Source organism: Ceratotherium simum, chromosome 15, assembly GCF_057802395.1.
Source record: "Ceratotherium simum simum isolate JZ-2026a chromosome 15, ASM5780239v1, whole genome shotgun sequence".
Classification (NCBI taxonomy): Eukaryota; Metazoa; Chordata; class Mammalia; order Perissodactyla; family Rhinocerotidae; genus Ceratotherium; species Ceratotherium simum.
Genome location: NC_141914.1, coordinates 15531355 through 15545722, shown reverse-complemented (window position 1 = coordinate 15545722; position 14368 = coordinate 15531355).

The following is a 14368-nucleotide window of genomic DNA, read 5'->3' as shown; positions in this document are numbered from 1 at the left end:
TCCTAGGGTCTGGTCTGCGTGTGCGTGACCCCGCTCCCGCTACGCCTGCTGGGAATTGTAGTCTGCTTTGGCCTCGTTAGTTTCCGCGTCAGCTCTTCGGGTTCACTGAGCCGGGGACACGCGTTGCTCCCTCCGCTGGGTGCCTTTCACTCTCTGGCCTCGACGACTGTGACTTTGACTGTATGTCGGTGTGGGGAGGCTGTTTAACGGTTTTCAGAGGTGAAAAGACGTGTTTGGCTGCTTGGTCCTTGAGTCTCAAGCGAAGGAGAAGACGTGTGAAGCTCTGGTGGAGTTCAGACCGGTTCACGCTTCACAGTTTCTGGTTATCTCACGGATCATTGACGTTGATGTACACATCACTAGGAAAAACACTTTTGCAAAAAAGAAAAGGGCTGATGAGAAATGTGGGTGAAATAGCACCTGGGTTTCAGGGGAGGGACTGCCCATATTTCAGCCTCCTCTATACCTGCAGGAAATGTCATTAAATTTTAGAGATTTCTTACAGAATGAAAGCAAAAACAGTTTTGCACAGGTGTTACAGAGTTGTTTCATGGAGGTTACATACTGACATCTTGTTTCAAAAGTTTCTTCTCAAAGCAATTCAAACTGATCAGCCCTGGAATGGGAGATACAGGTATCATATGATGAAATGAGTAACTGAAAGATGTTCCTGCTTAAAAGACTATATAGTTCTTCTAAAAAATCAACAGCAAACTGCAGAGGAACAGTAACTCCCGGCATCCTGAGCGATTCCCCAGGTTGTTCAGTGAATGAATGTGAAACAATAATTAACGAACAGGACGGAAGACTTTGAGAGCCGCCTGACCTGTGGCTGGTCAGCTAATTTTTGATTGATCTTGGCATTAGGCTTTGAGGCTTCCCTCCATCCCCTAGTCTTACTCCCCAATAATAAAATACTTTATTGTACACATCCGGACATTCTGGATACATGTATTACTGTGTATGTATTTTAACTCTAATCACTACCGCATTTTTTTCCATTCAACAATATATTTGGAAGTCTTTCTGTATCAGTACATACTGACCTACGTGATTGTTTTTAATGGAGGCATAGTATTCCATTTATTTTCCCAGTGTCCTATTGATCACTAATTAGGTTTTGTTATTACAAATAATGCTACAGTGAGCGCTCATGAATAGACATCTTTGCACACTTGTGGAAGTAGACAAATTCCTAGAAGAGGACTTCATGGTCATAGGGTATGTACACTTATATTTTTCATATCTCCACTGAAAAATTATCCTCTAAAGAAATTGCACCAAATTACTCCCTAATAACAAAGTATTACAATATCAAAACAGACTTAAAACTAGGTTATTATCATGTTGTATAATCTTGCCAATCTAATAGATGAAAAATCTTATTTCTTGTTTCAATTCATATTTTCCTGATTATTAGGGGGGATGAACATATTTTGATGTTTTTTTGGGGGGGGAGCCATTTGTATTTCTTTTTTTGTAAACATGTTTTCTATTAGGTTATTCACCTTTTAAAAATTGATTTATAATAACTTTAATTATTGAGAACATTGACCTCTTGTCTGTCATGTTTTCCAAATATTTTTCCCAACTTGTTTATCTTTTGATTTTTTAATAGCATTTTTGATTGTGTAGATTTTTAATTTGTAGTAGCCAAACTGAACAATCTTTTATGTATTCTAAGCTTTGTGTTATGTTTAGAAATTTCTTCTGAGATTATAAACAAATTAACCTATCTTTTCTTCTAGTGGTTGAATGGTTTTTTTGCAGTTAAATATTTAATACATCTGGAATTTATTTTAATGAAAGGTGTCCGCTAGGAATTCAGCTTTATTTTTTTTCCAAATGGTTAGCTAGTTGTCTTGACAATATTTATTAAATAATCCATCTTTTCTTCACTGATTGATAATGCTACTTGTATCGTAATGACAAATTTCCATATGTATATGGGTCAATTTGCAGACAACTCTGAACTTTGAAAATGCTCTCATATATGCCATTTCATTTCTAAACCTTCGGGTCCCAGGTTTGGAAATAAGCCAGAGCATAAAGGACTTTTGCCAGTTCTTAGAGTGGTTTTGGAGGTGTTCAGGGATTAATCGACCTCACAGTACTCCTTTTGTAATCCTACATAGCTCTGAATCACTTGACAGGACAGTTTTTGCAAAATAAATTGTTTTGTCATCCAAAGGTTGAGAGGTCAAACCAATAATCCACTGGAAATAAATGTACTTAATTTGTTTAATCATCCTTTTTTCTTCTTCAGTCTATTTTTTTGAGCATCTGTGTAAACAAAACATACAAAAGTAAGAAAAAGGATTTAGAGTAAAAAATACACTATGCTTTCCCTGGGTAAATGTGATCATACCCTTACCTAAGTTCCGGTGCAGGCAGAGGCATGCATAGCAGTGAGGTTTACTAGTGAAAGGGAAAAAGCTAGAAACAGGAGAAATTAGCTTAGGGAAATTAACTCCATTGTAGAGCTGCAATGGAAATCATAGAGTCCACAGGGAATTGTCAAAGTCCAGGAAAATCAGTCCAAATCAATATCAAAGGGCCTTCTGCCTGTTGGATGGGATGTTGCAATAGTACTCTCTGTGTTCTGGCAATATTCTCACTCTGATTGTTGGCAGCATCTTGGTTCCAGGTGGTCTGTCTGGGTGAAGCAGTACCCCAACCAACGGCTTTGGATTGCGAGTCAGGATCTAGTCTCCTGGCTAGGCAGGATATCGGGGCTGAGATTCAGAGTAAGATTAAGTCCTAGTGGGGAAAGGGAGTGTGGATTAGGAAACCAGGCAGCTCCTCAGTCATACAGATTGCAGAAACATACCAAGGATATGAGATAGGGCTTGAAGTGATCTGAGGGCATCTTGTGGCTCCTCCCAGAGAACTGTTCAAAACCCACCCTTGTTTTAATTCCACAGCACTGATGTCAGGACATACTTTGCTAAACTGTGGTAGCCTGGGGAGGTTGATAAATTAGGACCGTATTCATGCTCTGTACTGTGCTGTCCTCCCTGTATACTACTGTAGGGTACATGATCTAACACCAAGAGTGATAAGGCACCCCTGCTTGATTTCATCATTTGTACATTCATCAAGTATTTAATAAGCAGTGATTACGTGTCAGGCACTGTACTAGGAACTGGAGATATATGAGTGAATAAATGAATGGAAAAAAGTTTCTGTCCTCATGTTATTGTCTTGAGACAATAAATAAGATAAATAAAATACAGAGTATATTAGGTAATGATAAATGCTTGGGAGAAAGCTAAAGTTGGGTAGAGAGATAGGATGTGTGTGTGTGTGTGTGTGTGTGTGTGTGTGTGTAGAGATGTAGGGGTGTTGCCATTTTAGTGTGGTCTTCACTGAGAAGGTGACATTTGAGCACAGACTTGAAGGAGATGAGGGAATAACCATGGGATTATCTGGGGGAAGCATTCCAGGTAGAAGTGCAAAGACTCAGAGGCAGGATTGTGTATGGCTTGTTTGAAGAAGAGCCAAGAGGCCAATGTGGCCAGAATGAAGTAAACAAGGATGGACGCTGGCAGTCACTCTAGCTATTCCTATCAAACTTTACTTTGGATATAGACGTTTGAAGTGAACATATGTTTACTTGTTTTTAACTGTTTGGCATCCTTTGCATAGAAAGGAACCGTCCGCTCCCACTCTGTGTGGTTCTGGTGGGTTCATCAGTAACAGAACTCCACTCTTCTGATCACAGGAGGTGGGATTTTGCCGTACATTGTGTGTATTATGGCAGTGATGACTATTTGAGTAATATGCAAGTGATCCCAACCAAGCCAGTCATTATGTTAAAGTCGGATGGGCAGCTGGCTCTGCCATTGAGCCTTGTGTCACGATGCTGGATTGTAACTGTAGCTCTCATGATGGCTGTTCTTCACTGCTACATGAGGGACACCCACAGTGCTTTAAGAGAGAACGAAGCTAACACAGAAATAAAAACAGTATGGGGGGGGGATGGGAGGCGGCATGACTCCTGATGACTTATGCTGAATATCATGTTCTCTGTCCCTCTGCTCTCCAATCACACAAGTCAACACGTTCCTCTCCTTGTTTTTACTGAAACTGATTTGACTTGGATTTTCCATTACACGACCAAGAATCTTGATTAATGCAGCATTGTAAGATGCCGCGTGGTTGCTTGTGTAAATCCAGAGACATCAGACTACCACGCAGGATAGTTGGAGTGTCCTACGTACATTTCAACCCTATTATAGGGAGTCATAGTAATGTTTTAGGGCTTACAGTGCCTGTGGCTGCAGGTTAAGCACGTCAAAATATTATCCTCCCTTAATGTAACAGCTGGGCTTCAGGAAGTTCGAGTCTCCCTTCCACTCAGGATATTTCCTCATCCAGTGGGTATTCATGATCTTTCGTAAAGGTCAGTAATCTGGTTACGTTGTGAAAATTAGCAGAGTTCAGGATGTGTTTATGGTCCTTCTCCTGAGAAAAAGAGCCTTCTGTCTGACAGCTTAGGAGATAGTTTTTCACTACAAAGTTAACAAGATTTTACTCTTTCATATGACTTGGAAAGGTATTACATACTTTACTCACATTCCTTAAAATCAGCTTTTATTGCTAAAGTCTATCTGACCTAAATGCCATAGTTATACTCTGTCATGTTCATCTAATGAGAATGGAAGGAGCGAGCATAGGCATAACGCTGGTGAGATCATCTCAACTGGAGTCATCTCAACTGTTCTTTCAGGGATGTCTGTCTTTATAATGAATTGTCGTTGGGTCCAGAGTGATCTCAATATATGTCCAAGTCTTGTGGTTGTCAGGTTTAGGGAATCCGTCTAAGACACGAAGAGAGCAAATGCAGCCCTAGGTAGGTAGGCGGAATGGGGGGCATCGTAGTCGACAAGCACAGCATACACGTAGATCACCTCTCCTCCTAGGCTGGAAACAATTTGAATGTTCCGACAGAAACAAGGACAGAGATTCTAGGAAAGCTTACTTGTAGATGCAGAGAGAGGTAATAGATTAGATCTCAGTGTCCAATTTACAGAAAACCTTTTCCTACCATACTTTTCCCCTTGTTTTAACAACAGTAATTAACATTTATTGGGTGCCTGCTATGCCAGGAATTAATCTGAGTGCCAGGAATAAAATATGAGAAAAACATGGTCACAATCTAATTGGGATCTCAAACTCTTGTATTAGGAAGAAAATATTGGGAGGAAGGAAGAGGGGTTATATGAAAGAGAATGACATGGGAGAGCTTTTGACATGTAACTTAAATTGCCTGAATTGTAATAACTACTGTTTGAATGAATGCTTTAAATTTAAAATGAATTTAATTATATTTTTCTCAAGTTTTCTGTGCAACACATTTTAAAAGTTTACATTAGATATCACCCAACACGTTGACACGCATTTATGGCACACACATGCAACATGATGTATGACTTGTCCACCTAGTTTCCTAATAAGATTATAAATTGTTTTTCTTGAAATTTATTATTTTATCATCGTTCAAGAAAACAACAGAGACATATTTCCTATGACCCTCTTCTTTGGAAGCTCACCAAGTCATTTAGGTTCTCTTTATATTTCATTAATATACCTTTAGAGAATATCTCTAACTTCTGAGAGGTTTTTTTTTCTTCAGAGAAGATTTTGAGCTTTCTTTTAAGGTTGTGCTTGCTGTATGAATAGATTTCTCTAAAGAGATCTGGAGATTAAATATCAGACAGTGCTCATGTGTAGGAGGTGAGTTCTTAGAATGATTTGGGTTTGGAGGAGGAGTAGGGCAGAGCTTCACTTCCCTCAAGGTTGTTTTTCTCAATAGAGAGAAAAATAATTATTTTATGTAGTCAGTTTTCTCATTTATAATTGTGTGTTTGATCTCTCTGCCATACTAGTGCTATTAAAATATTTTAGAACACTCTTCAACATATGTTTTTATATTATCCAGCGTTTTTTTTTTTTTGCTGGAAAAAAGCATGGATTTGGCTGTTCTCACTGATTAATTTATTAACATTTTAATTCTCATTTCCTATTATGCAAAGTTGTTTTGATGGGCAAGTTTGCAAGTACACCTCTAATTTATATCTTCATTGCCTTATGGGAAGTAAATAGTGTGCTCTCTGGCACCCTGAATAGATGAGACGGCTTTCCAGAAGCAGAGATGCTGAGATATACTCAGATTGTTTAATTCACTCACAGGTAGATTGCGTCAGGGGTCTCCAAGACTACTCCCCAAATTTGGCGATTCTTTAGGAGGAATCGCAGGACTCAGCATATGGGTCTGACTCATGGCTAAGATTTATCACAGTGAAAGGATACAAAGCAAAATTGGTAAGGGGAAGTGCACTCAAGGTGAAGTCTGGAGAAAACCAGTCACGAGCTTCTATGAGTCCTCTCCCAGTGGAGGTGCACAGGATGCAGTTAATTCTGCCAGCAACGTGCTATAGCAACACGTGTGACTTGTCTACCAGGAGCGTTCCCTGAGCCTAGGGCTCTAGAGTTTTTAACATGGGCTGGTCATGTAGGCACATGGTGTGATTGACTATGGTCACTGAATTTCCAGACTCTCAGAAGGAAAGCAAGTGTTCAGCATAAACCACATGGTTTGTACAGGCACTTTAGGTACAGTGAGCCACTGTTATCTTTTAGGGAAGGTTTTCTAATCCAGTTCTCAGATGCCAGCCAAGGGCCAATATTGTAAGCAAGCCTTTCTAAGGACTGCAGTCACAGGCCTGCTATGTTAACTTTTCTTGCACATAGATTGAAAGGTAATAAATTAAAAAATGAGGAGTTTCTCATGTGCACTTATTGTGAGATTGTGTACTTGTAGGAAAGGTATATTCCAGGTTCTGCTCTAAATACAAGTGATTTTTCTGGAGATTTTTGAGAAAAGTGGGACAGACTTGTTCTAGTCATTTTAGTGGGACATGGCAAAACGAGAACTCTTCATGTTGAAGGAGGTTATAATCCAAGCTGCTGCATCAGCTACTGTCATGAAGTATGAAGCCTCTAGAGAGCAATGAACGTTAGTGATTGAATTGCAATGAACAGCACATCCCAGGTGGACTAGGTGAGTCCTGGGGCATTTAGCTGGAGTTGAGTGCAGTTATGTCCTGGAACATTCCCTCCAACCTCCTTACTCACCTCCTTCAGGAGCTGGACAATAAATTACAAAAGAGTTTTTGTGATTACTTCTAGAAAGGAGTGATGCCTGGGGTAGAGGTGGGAGGCAGTCACCTGATAGGCAGGACCTCATTGGGGGACAGCACAGAAGGAGCGGTTGAGCCCAGAATGTAATGCCAGATGTTCTCCATGCTATGAGGTGCCCCTCTACTGCCTAAACTAGGACAAACAAGGGCCCAGACTTTCACTCTTCTCCCATGTCCGTTATTTGCCGACATAACTAACTGATTTTACCGTGATGCTATGAGCTCACAAACTCACATTATGAACCCACAAGCCAAAAACAAAAAAAGACAAAAGACAAAAAAATCATTCTAGAAGTAATCAGAGTGAACAGATCTGGTGGACAAAGAATTTAAAATAAAAACAGTAAATATCCTCAGAGAGATAAGGGAGAATATAGGGAAACATGTAACAGGAAGCTTCAAAGAAGAAACAACTGGATATGAATATATTATTGTTGAAGTAAAGATCTTAATGGATGGGTTTAATAATTGAATAGCAGAGTGAATACAGCCAAAGAAGAAAATATTGAGCTGGGCAATCAGGGTGGAGAATGTTCTAGAAAAGCACTAAGAAGGGGTAATAAGATGAAAAATAAACAAGTTAAGTAAGACTTGTGAGGGATAGAAGAAGAAATGTTACTATCAATATCATTGGAGTCACTGTAAAATAAATGGAGGGAAGTTAGTATTTGAAAAAATAATTATTGAAAAATTTCCAGAATGGAAGATGAAAGACCTCAGTTTGAAAGGGCTCATACGACAGAATAGATGAGAGAAACTCTACACCTAGATGTACTAAGTTAACATTTTAGAGCACCAAGTTCAAACAACAAAGGTTACAAGTTTCCAGAGGATAAATTCAGGTCAACTACCAAGCAATAAAGTCAGATTAAATTTTCTGAGTAGCAGTACTGAATGCAAGAAAAGAAAAAAGTAGCATTTTTAAAGCATTGAAGAAAATGAACATTGAACTTAGTAAATTTTATTTTTGATGAAATAAGCAATGACACACAAAAGCATATTCTAACAATCCAGAACTAAAACTCTAGTCTAGACCAATGTTACTCAAAGTGCCAGCCCAAGAATAGTTTGTTATCCATCTGGATGAGAGAAGAAGCTTGTGCAGGAATATAGATGAAGACATTGCTTCTTTTATTGAGAAAGTCTTGCTAGGGGAAAAAAAGTCAGCAGGACTAAACTGTGTGCTTAGTATTACAGATGATTTATACTTTGGCACAAAGCTTCTTTTTTTTAAATATCAGATCTAATATCAAACAGTTTGTAAATCAGTGCTTGTTCATGCACCACATTTTGAGTAGCACTGCTATAGATAATATTGTTGTGGAGTGGAGGTGTACAAGACCATAGGAACATGAGAGTGAGCTTAGGTATTTCTCTTGGTTTTATAGTGGAGAGAAGATTTGGTTATTGATAAACTTTAAATTTTATAGGGAAAAAGAAGCATAAATATGAATGTTACTAAGTTGGGCTATTCACCATAAGAATAAAAATAGGATGTAGATCTTTTAAAATAGAATAGGCACATTGAATTCTTCAATTTTGAATCAGAAAAGGATAAGTAAATAAATTTTAAAAGTATGGTAAATAGCTAATTGGAAATAAGATGGCTGAAATAAGATCTAATATCACAGCAATATAATAAGTGTAAATAGTTTAAACTAATTTATAAATGGTAAATCAATATAATGATAGAATTCTCATATTGGTAAAAAACAAAAACAAATAAGACAACAAAAATTCAAGGTTCAAATCCATTACGTTATTCTATATGTTGTTTTGAGACAAAGTTTAAAATAAAAATATGTAGCTTTTTAACTTCTTCTAAACTATTTATTGGAAGTAGACAGGTAGGGTGGGGCCAAGCCAGACGGCAGCTGAGAGGATTAATATCTGTAAGAAACTTTAGTATATCACCAAAAATATAGTTAACCCAAATAGAAAGAGAAAAGGCTAGGCAAAGCGTATGAGTGGTCAATTCACTGAGGGAGAAACTAAATTGTGTAGAAACAAGAAAAGGATTTATGGCATAATTATATAATGGCTTATGAATTTTATGACTCTTCCGAACATAGATGGACCATCAAGAGAACACCCAGACTTACATAACAGTAATTGAATTTGGCCATCTTTGATATTTTGCCAACATTTGGTTTTATACAAACTATAGGTTTACATGAAATTTTTCTTTTTGTTTTGAAGTTCTATTTGTTAAAGTAGGAGGATGGAACACATTTTATTTAACAATTTGTTACCTTGATTTGTAACGTTAAAATATTTAGACATATGATATATGAGCCTCCATCTGCACTCTCACCTGGACCTCATAAATATTAGGAGTGGGCCTGATAAAGGAGGAAGAATAATGAGAGAAAATGATAGCAGGCCTTTGTACATATCGTGGAAGACTATACAAGTACAACAGTGGTTAAATGGTGTATTAATTTCCTATTGTTTCTGTAACAAAGTACCATGAACTTAACGGTTTATGACAACACACATTTATTGTCTTACAGTTCTGGAGGTCAAAAGTCTTGAACGGCTTTAACCGGGCTAAAATCAAGGTGTCGGCAAGGCTGTGTTCCTTCTGGAAGCTCTAGACGCGAATCTGCTGCTTTGTCTTTTCCAGCTACTAGAGGTAGCCTGCATTCCTTGACTTGTGGCTCCTTCCTCCATCTTCAAAGCCAGCAGGATAGCATCTTCCATCTCTCTGATGCTGACTCTGACTCTCCTCCCTCCCTCTTTAACTTATAAAGACCTTTGTGATTATATTAGACCCACCCAGATAATACAAGATTATCACTCCATTTTAAGCTCCTTAATTTAATCATATTTGCAAAGTCCTTTTTGCCACATAAGGTAACATATTCACAGATTCTAGGGATTAGGACGTGGACATCTTTGGGGGGGGGCGGACATTATTCTGTCTACCACAAATGGAGAGTGGGTATGGGGAGGCAGGTGGAAATTGGAGCCCTTGGAGGAATATTTTCACTTTTTACTTTATATCATTTTGTACCACTGTTTAAATTGTTTTCGCCAAGAAGATATTACTTTTCTACTAATAATCATTTAAAAATATATTTTGATCCCCCAGCCATTTTTTATTTCTTTTTATGGAAAGTAAATTTTATATCATGCATCTCTTTGCCTTGCAGAAGCATTATTTTGATGGCCTCTTAAAGTCATTGTGTTTAAATAATCACATTTAATAGAGATACAAATTGATGTATATAGAGCATAATTGAGTTACCTAATATGTGGATTTGAATAAAGGGAATATCTGTTGGAAGAAGAATAATGGTGGAATAAAAGACTGTAAATCAGGGCAAAGAGAAAAAAAAGAAAGAGAAAGATTCTCAGGAAGTATTTCAGCATGTTACCTCCTGAAAACTAGTTCCAATCTGTGTGTCGAATCTTATTCATTAATACTGATATCCCAAGGGTCGAGAAGTTGTTGTTTGCTTCCAAATGGGCCTAAGATAAATATTAAGTAAAATAACTAATGACATATTCCTGGGAAAACTTAACTCTTTTAGCAGTAGTAATAGTCTATTTCCAACTTTCCTGATCCTCTCATATTGACAAACCAAATTTAAGCAGTCATGAAATACATTATTTTAAAACAGATTATTTAATATCTGTAAAATGAACAAAAAAAAGCAGCCTACCCTTAACATCACCACCCACTTTCCTTCTGAAAGTGTCTCCTAAGATACTCTAATGTTCTAGGTGTTCTCCCTCTGGATGGAGGTGTCCAATGATCAATACTGTGATAGTGATTTACCTTTGAAGATGGAGGCATAACTGCTTGCGTTCCCACTGCCGTTGGTTCTGGGGTTTTCGTTTTGAAGAATCAAGGTTTATAGATCAGCTTGTGGTGCAAACTCATCCCTGATTCATCCTCCCCGGGGTTGCTACACCCCCGGCAGGAGATCAGCCACAACTGGTTTATTCACTCTTAGGACTAATTTGTTAGTAGCTGGGCACCACTTCTTACAGGTTTGATTGCTTTATCACGTTCAGCCAAGTAAAATATAGAAACACTCAATCAAAAAAAGATCTTAATCTACTTCCTTTTCTCGATACAGAGCATTCAACATCTAAACATTTTCAACAGTCTCATAACACTTCTTCTTTTCCTAATGTGAGATAATCATAACAGTATTCTTTAGAAAATTCCCCTAGACACATTTTCAAATCATATTAAACAACTCCAAAATTATTGGCAGCATATGAAATAAGTAAAAAGAATTAAAGCATACAAGAAAGAAAGCTCACTAGTAGGAAAATAGTCATAGATATATCATTTAGATAGATATTAATGCAGCATAAACTCAAGGAAAAATATCTTAATGTAGGACTTCTGACTTTTAAAATTCTTAAATTTGATGTATGGAATATCTGAGCTTTTATGTTTTATTAACCTAATCAGTGCTGCCAGTGATGAAAATAAACAAAGATTTTAATAGAACAGATTGACGAAAGTTGTGATAAAATGGAGCAGCTACCAAGTACAAGGGTTCTTCAGCTTCTGGTATCTGTTTATCTTCTTGTTGCTTCCCAAAAGTTAAATGCCATAGTGATTTACCTTTTAAAAAACATTCTTTTGAATTCATAACTTTATCTTTTTTTTTTTTTTTTCCTAATCCAATACAGTGGAGATTGGTGAAATGGTCAAGTTCAGGAAATATTTTTAAGGAGGAACCAAAAAGACTTTCTGTTGGATTGTGAGAGGTGAAGAAAAGTAAACCATCAAAGGATGGGACTTCTATATCAGGTAATGGTGGACAGAAGTTTAGACCAACCTTCCCAATGAAGACAAGTAGAAAAGCTGGACTTCGTCATCGTCGTCGTCATCATCATCATCATCAATCTGCTGGAAGATATCAGAGAAATCAAAAGGTAATGAAGATTTACCTGGCCAACTCCAGACAAAGAACTACAGATCCATGAGCCTGGACCTTGGAGCTACGTATACCCTGGGGTTATTGGTTGATCTTGAAGAGCTGGCTGAAAGGTTAAGTATCGCCTTGACAGCTTCTTGGGGTGGGTAGAGGTGGGGAGAAGGGGGAGAAAATAAAACCACTCCTCCCATAGACTGCAATCTAGCTTTGAGTCACCTGGTGGCTTCGAAAATCTGTCCTTAAAATTGGATTGAGATGATCCCAGATTGCTAATGTTTATAGATTCCTGGCAGAAGTAAATGAAAATCCTCTCTGGAGAAAGATAAAGTCATACAGGGCCTCAAATTATTTCTACAATCTGAAAAAGAAAGCATAATGCCTGGCACAAGGAAACCAGACTTACAGAAAGACCCAATAGAAACAGTATATAATAGAGATTTACCCGCAGCCACTCTAAATACTGAAATTATCAGACAGAGACTTTAAAATATTCTTTTTATGCTCAAGGAGACAAAAGACAAAATCAAAAGTTTGGCTGGAGAACTAGAAATTATAAAAATGACAGAAGAATTGAAAAAATAATAAAATAGACATTCTAGAACAGAAAAAAAAATACAGTAAACAAAAACTAAGTGGCAGAACTGAAGTTTGAACCCAGAAAGTTCAACTTTAGGGGCCATAGTTTTAATGGGTACTCTCAAAACTAGGAAAAAAATTGTAACATTCTTAAACTTCCAAATTTAATTAGAGTTAATCCACCTTAAACTACTTTCCAATTATTCGTTGAAAACATTACATCATCTTATAAAAGATGGACAGCATAGTCAAATATGTAATTTGGGAACAAAATTGTAAGCCACTGATATAAAAAACCATGATGGTTCATCAGAACATTTGTCATTCCCCTGAAAAAGGTCCATTGAAAATTAAATGAAATTGCAGACAGATATCAGTGTCTATGACAGATATAATTTTCGTGTTTCATATTCTTCTACTAGAATGTTACACAGAAATCATTTATTTAACAGTTTAATATTGTCTGAAATATTTAAAGTGACGCCATTTGGCTCAGTCTGGAATATTTCTTTTTAAAATTTCCTAACCCTTCTTGCCTCTAGTAATGAGGGCGTTTTGGAGGTCAGATGACACCTGTCTCTTTTCAGAATGCTTTGCCTGGATGTCAGTTGTTAGCCAAGGTATATGACTCGGCTTTTTATTCTTTTCAATTCATTTCTGTATTCTTCTGGACTTCCCCTTCCCAGCTGTCACTCATAGATGAAAATAACGTAACTGCCTCTAAAGTTTTTTTTTTCCTGTGAGAATTAGCGTTTATTCCCAAAGTTGCCAAAATCATCACCAAAGATTCACTGAGGGGTGTGTAAGGGGAAAGAAGAGGCTCAAACGCTGATTGAGGGGCTAGGTCAGGAGTTTGGAGAGAGGGGGAATGGATGGGGGACCCCAGCTGTCCCTCCCCTTTCTAGTGCCTCTGGAAAGAGGTCCTCCTCTGGCCAGTACCCCACCCATCCCGCCAGGTCCAGTTTCTCTTTGGGGAGGTTGGGTGGAGGGAGGTGGGAAGAGGGTGTAGTGTGAGTGGGTCCCAGGAGGGGGCAGAGCACCGGGGTGGGGACAGGGGTTTCTTGTTTCACATGCATCTTAATGCAGAGCTCCTCCAAGGTTAAATTTTCAACAAGATTTCTATTCATTAATTTGGTTTCTGGGGAATGAAGGACAATTGGTTAGAATACCATTGTACTTGTGACCAGAATTAGAGTAGATTATTTTCCAACATTTATCCACATAGCAGACACTGTGAGGTACCACCTGATCCCCTTCAGTGAAGGACTTTTTTGCTCCAGTGTTGGTAATGTTGGCAGTTAAGAAGTCAGCACCTCCACGGGGTGCCTTGCCCAAGGTCCTGCTCCTTCCTGGAGCTATATCTAATGACTGATAGATGCAAGAGTATAAAGGGATGGCCATTTCAACCCAACAGAGGACAACTCTAAAGGGCAGTTCAAGCTCCAGAACTCTCCATGCGGTTAGCTGAACCTGTTGTGGGCCTATCTTATAGTTTGATTTCTCCCTCTGCCCACACCAGTTTCTGCCTCTCCACTTCCACAAGGGATGATCCAAAGTTACTCCTTCATAACCATCCTTCACACTAAACTCCATTTCAGAGTTTGCTTCCCAGGGTACCCAACCTATGATAATCTACTTCAAATTTCCCTAGAAAGAGGCATGGAATCTATCTTCTATCCATCC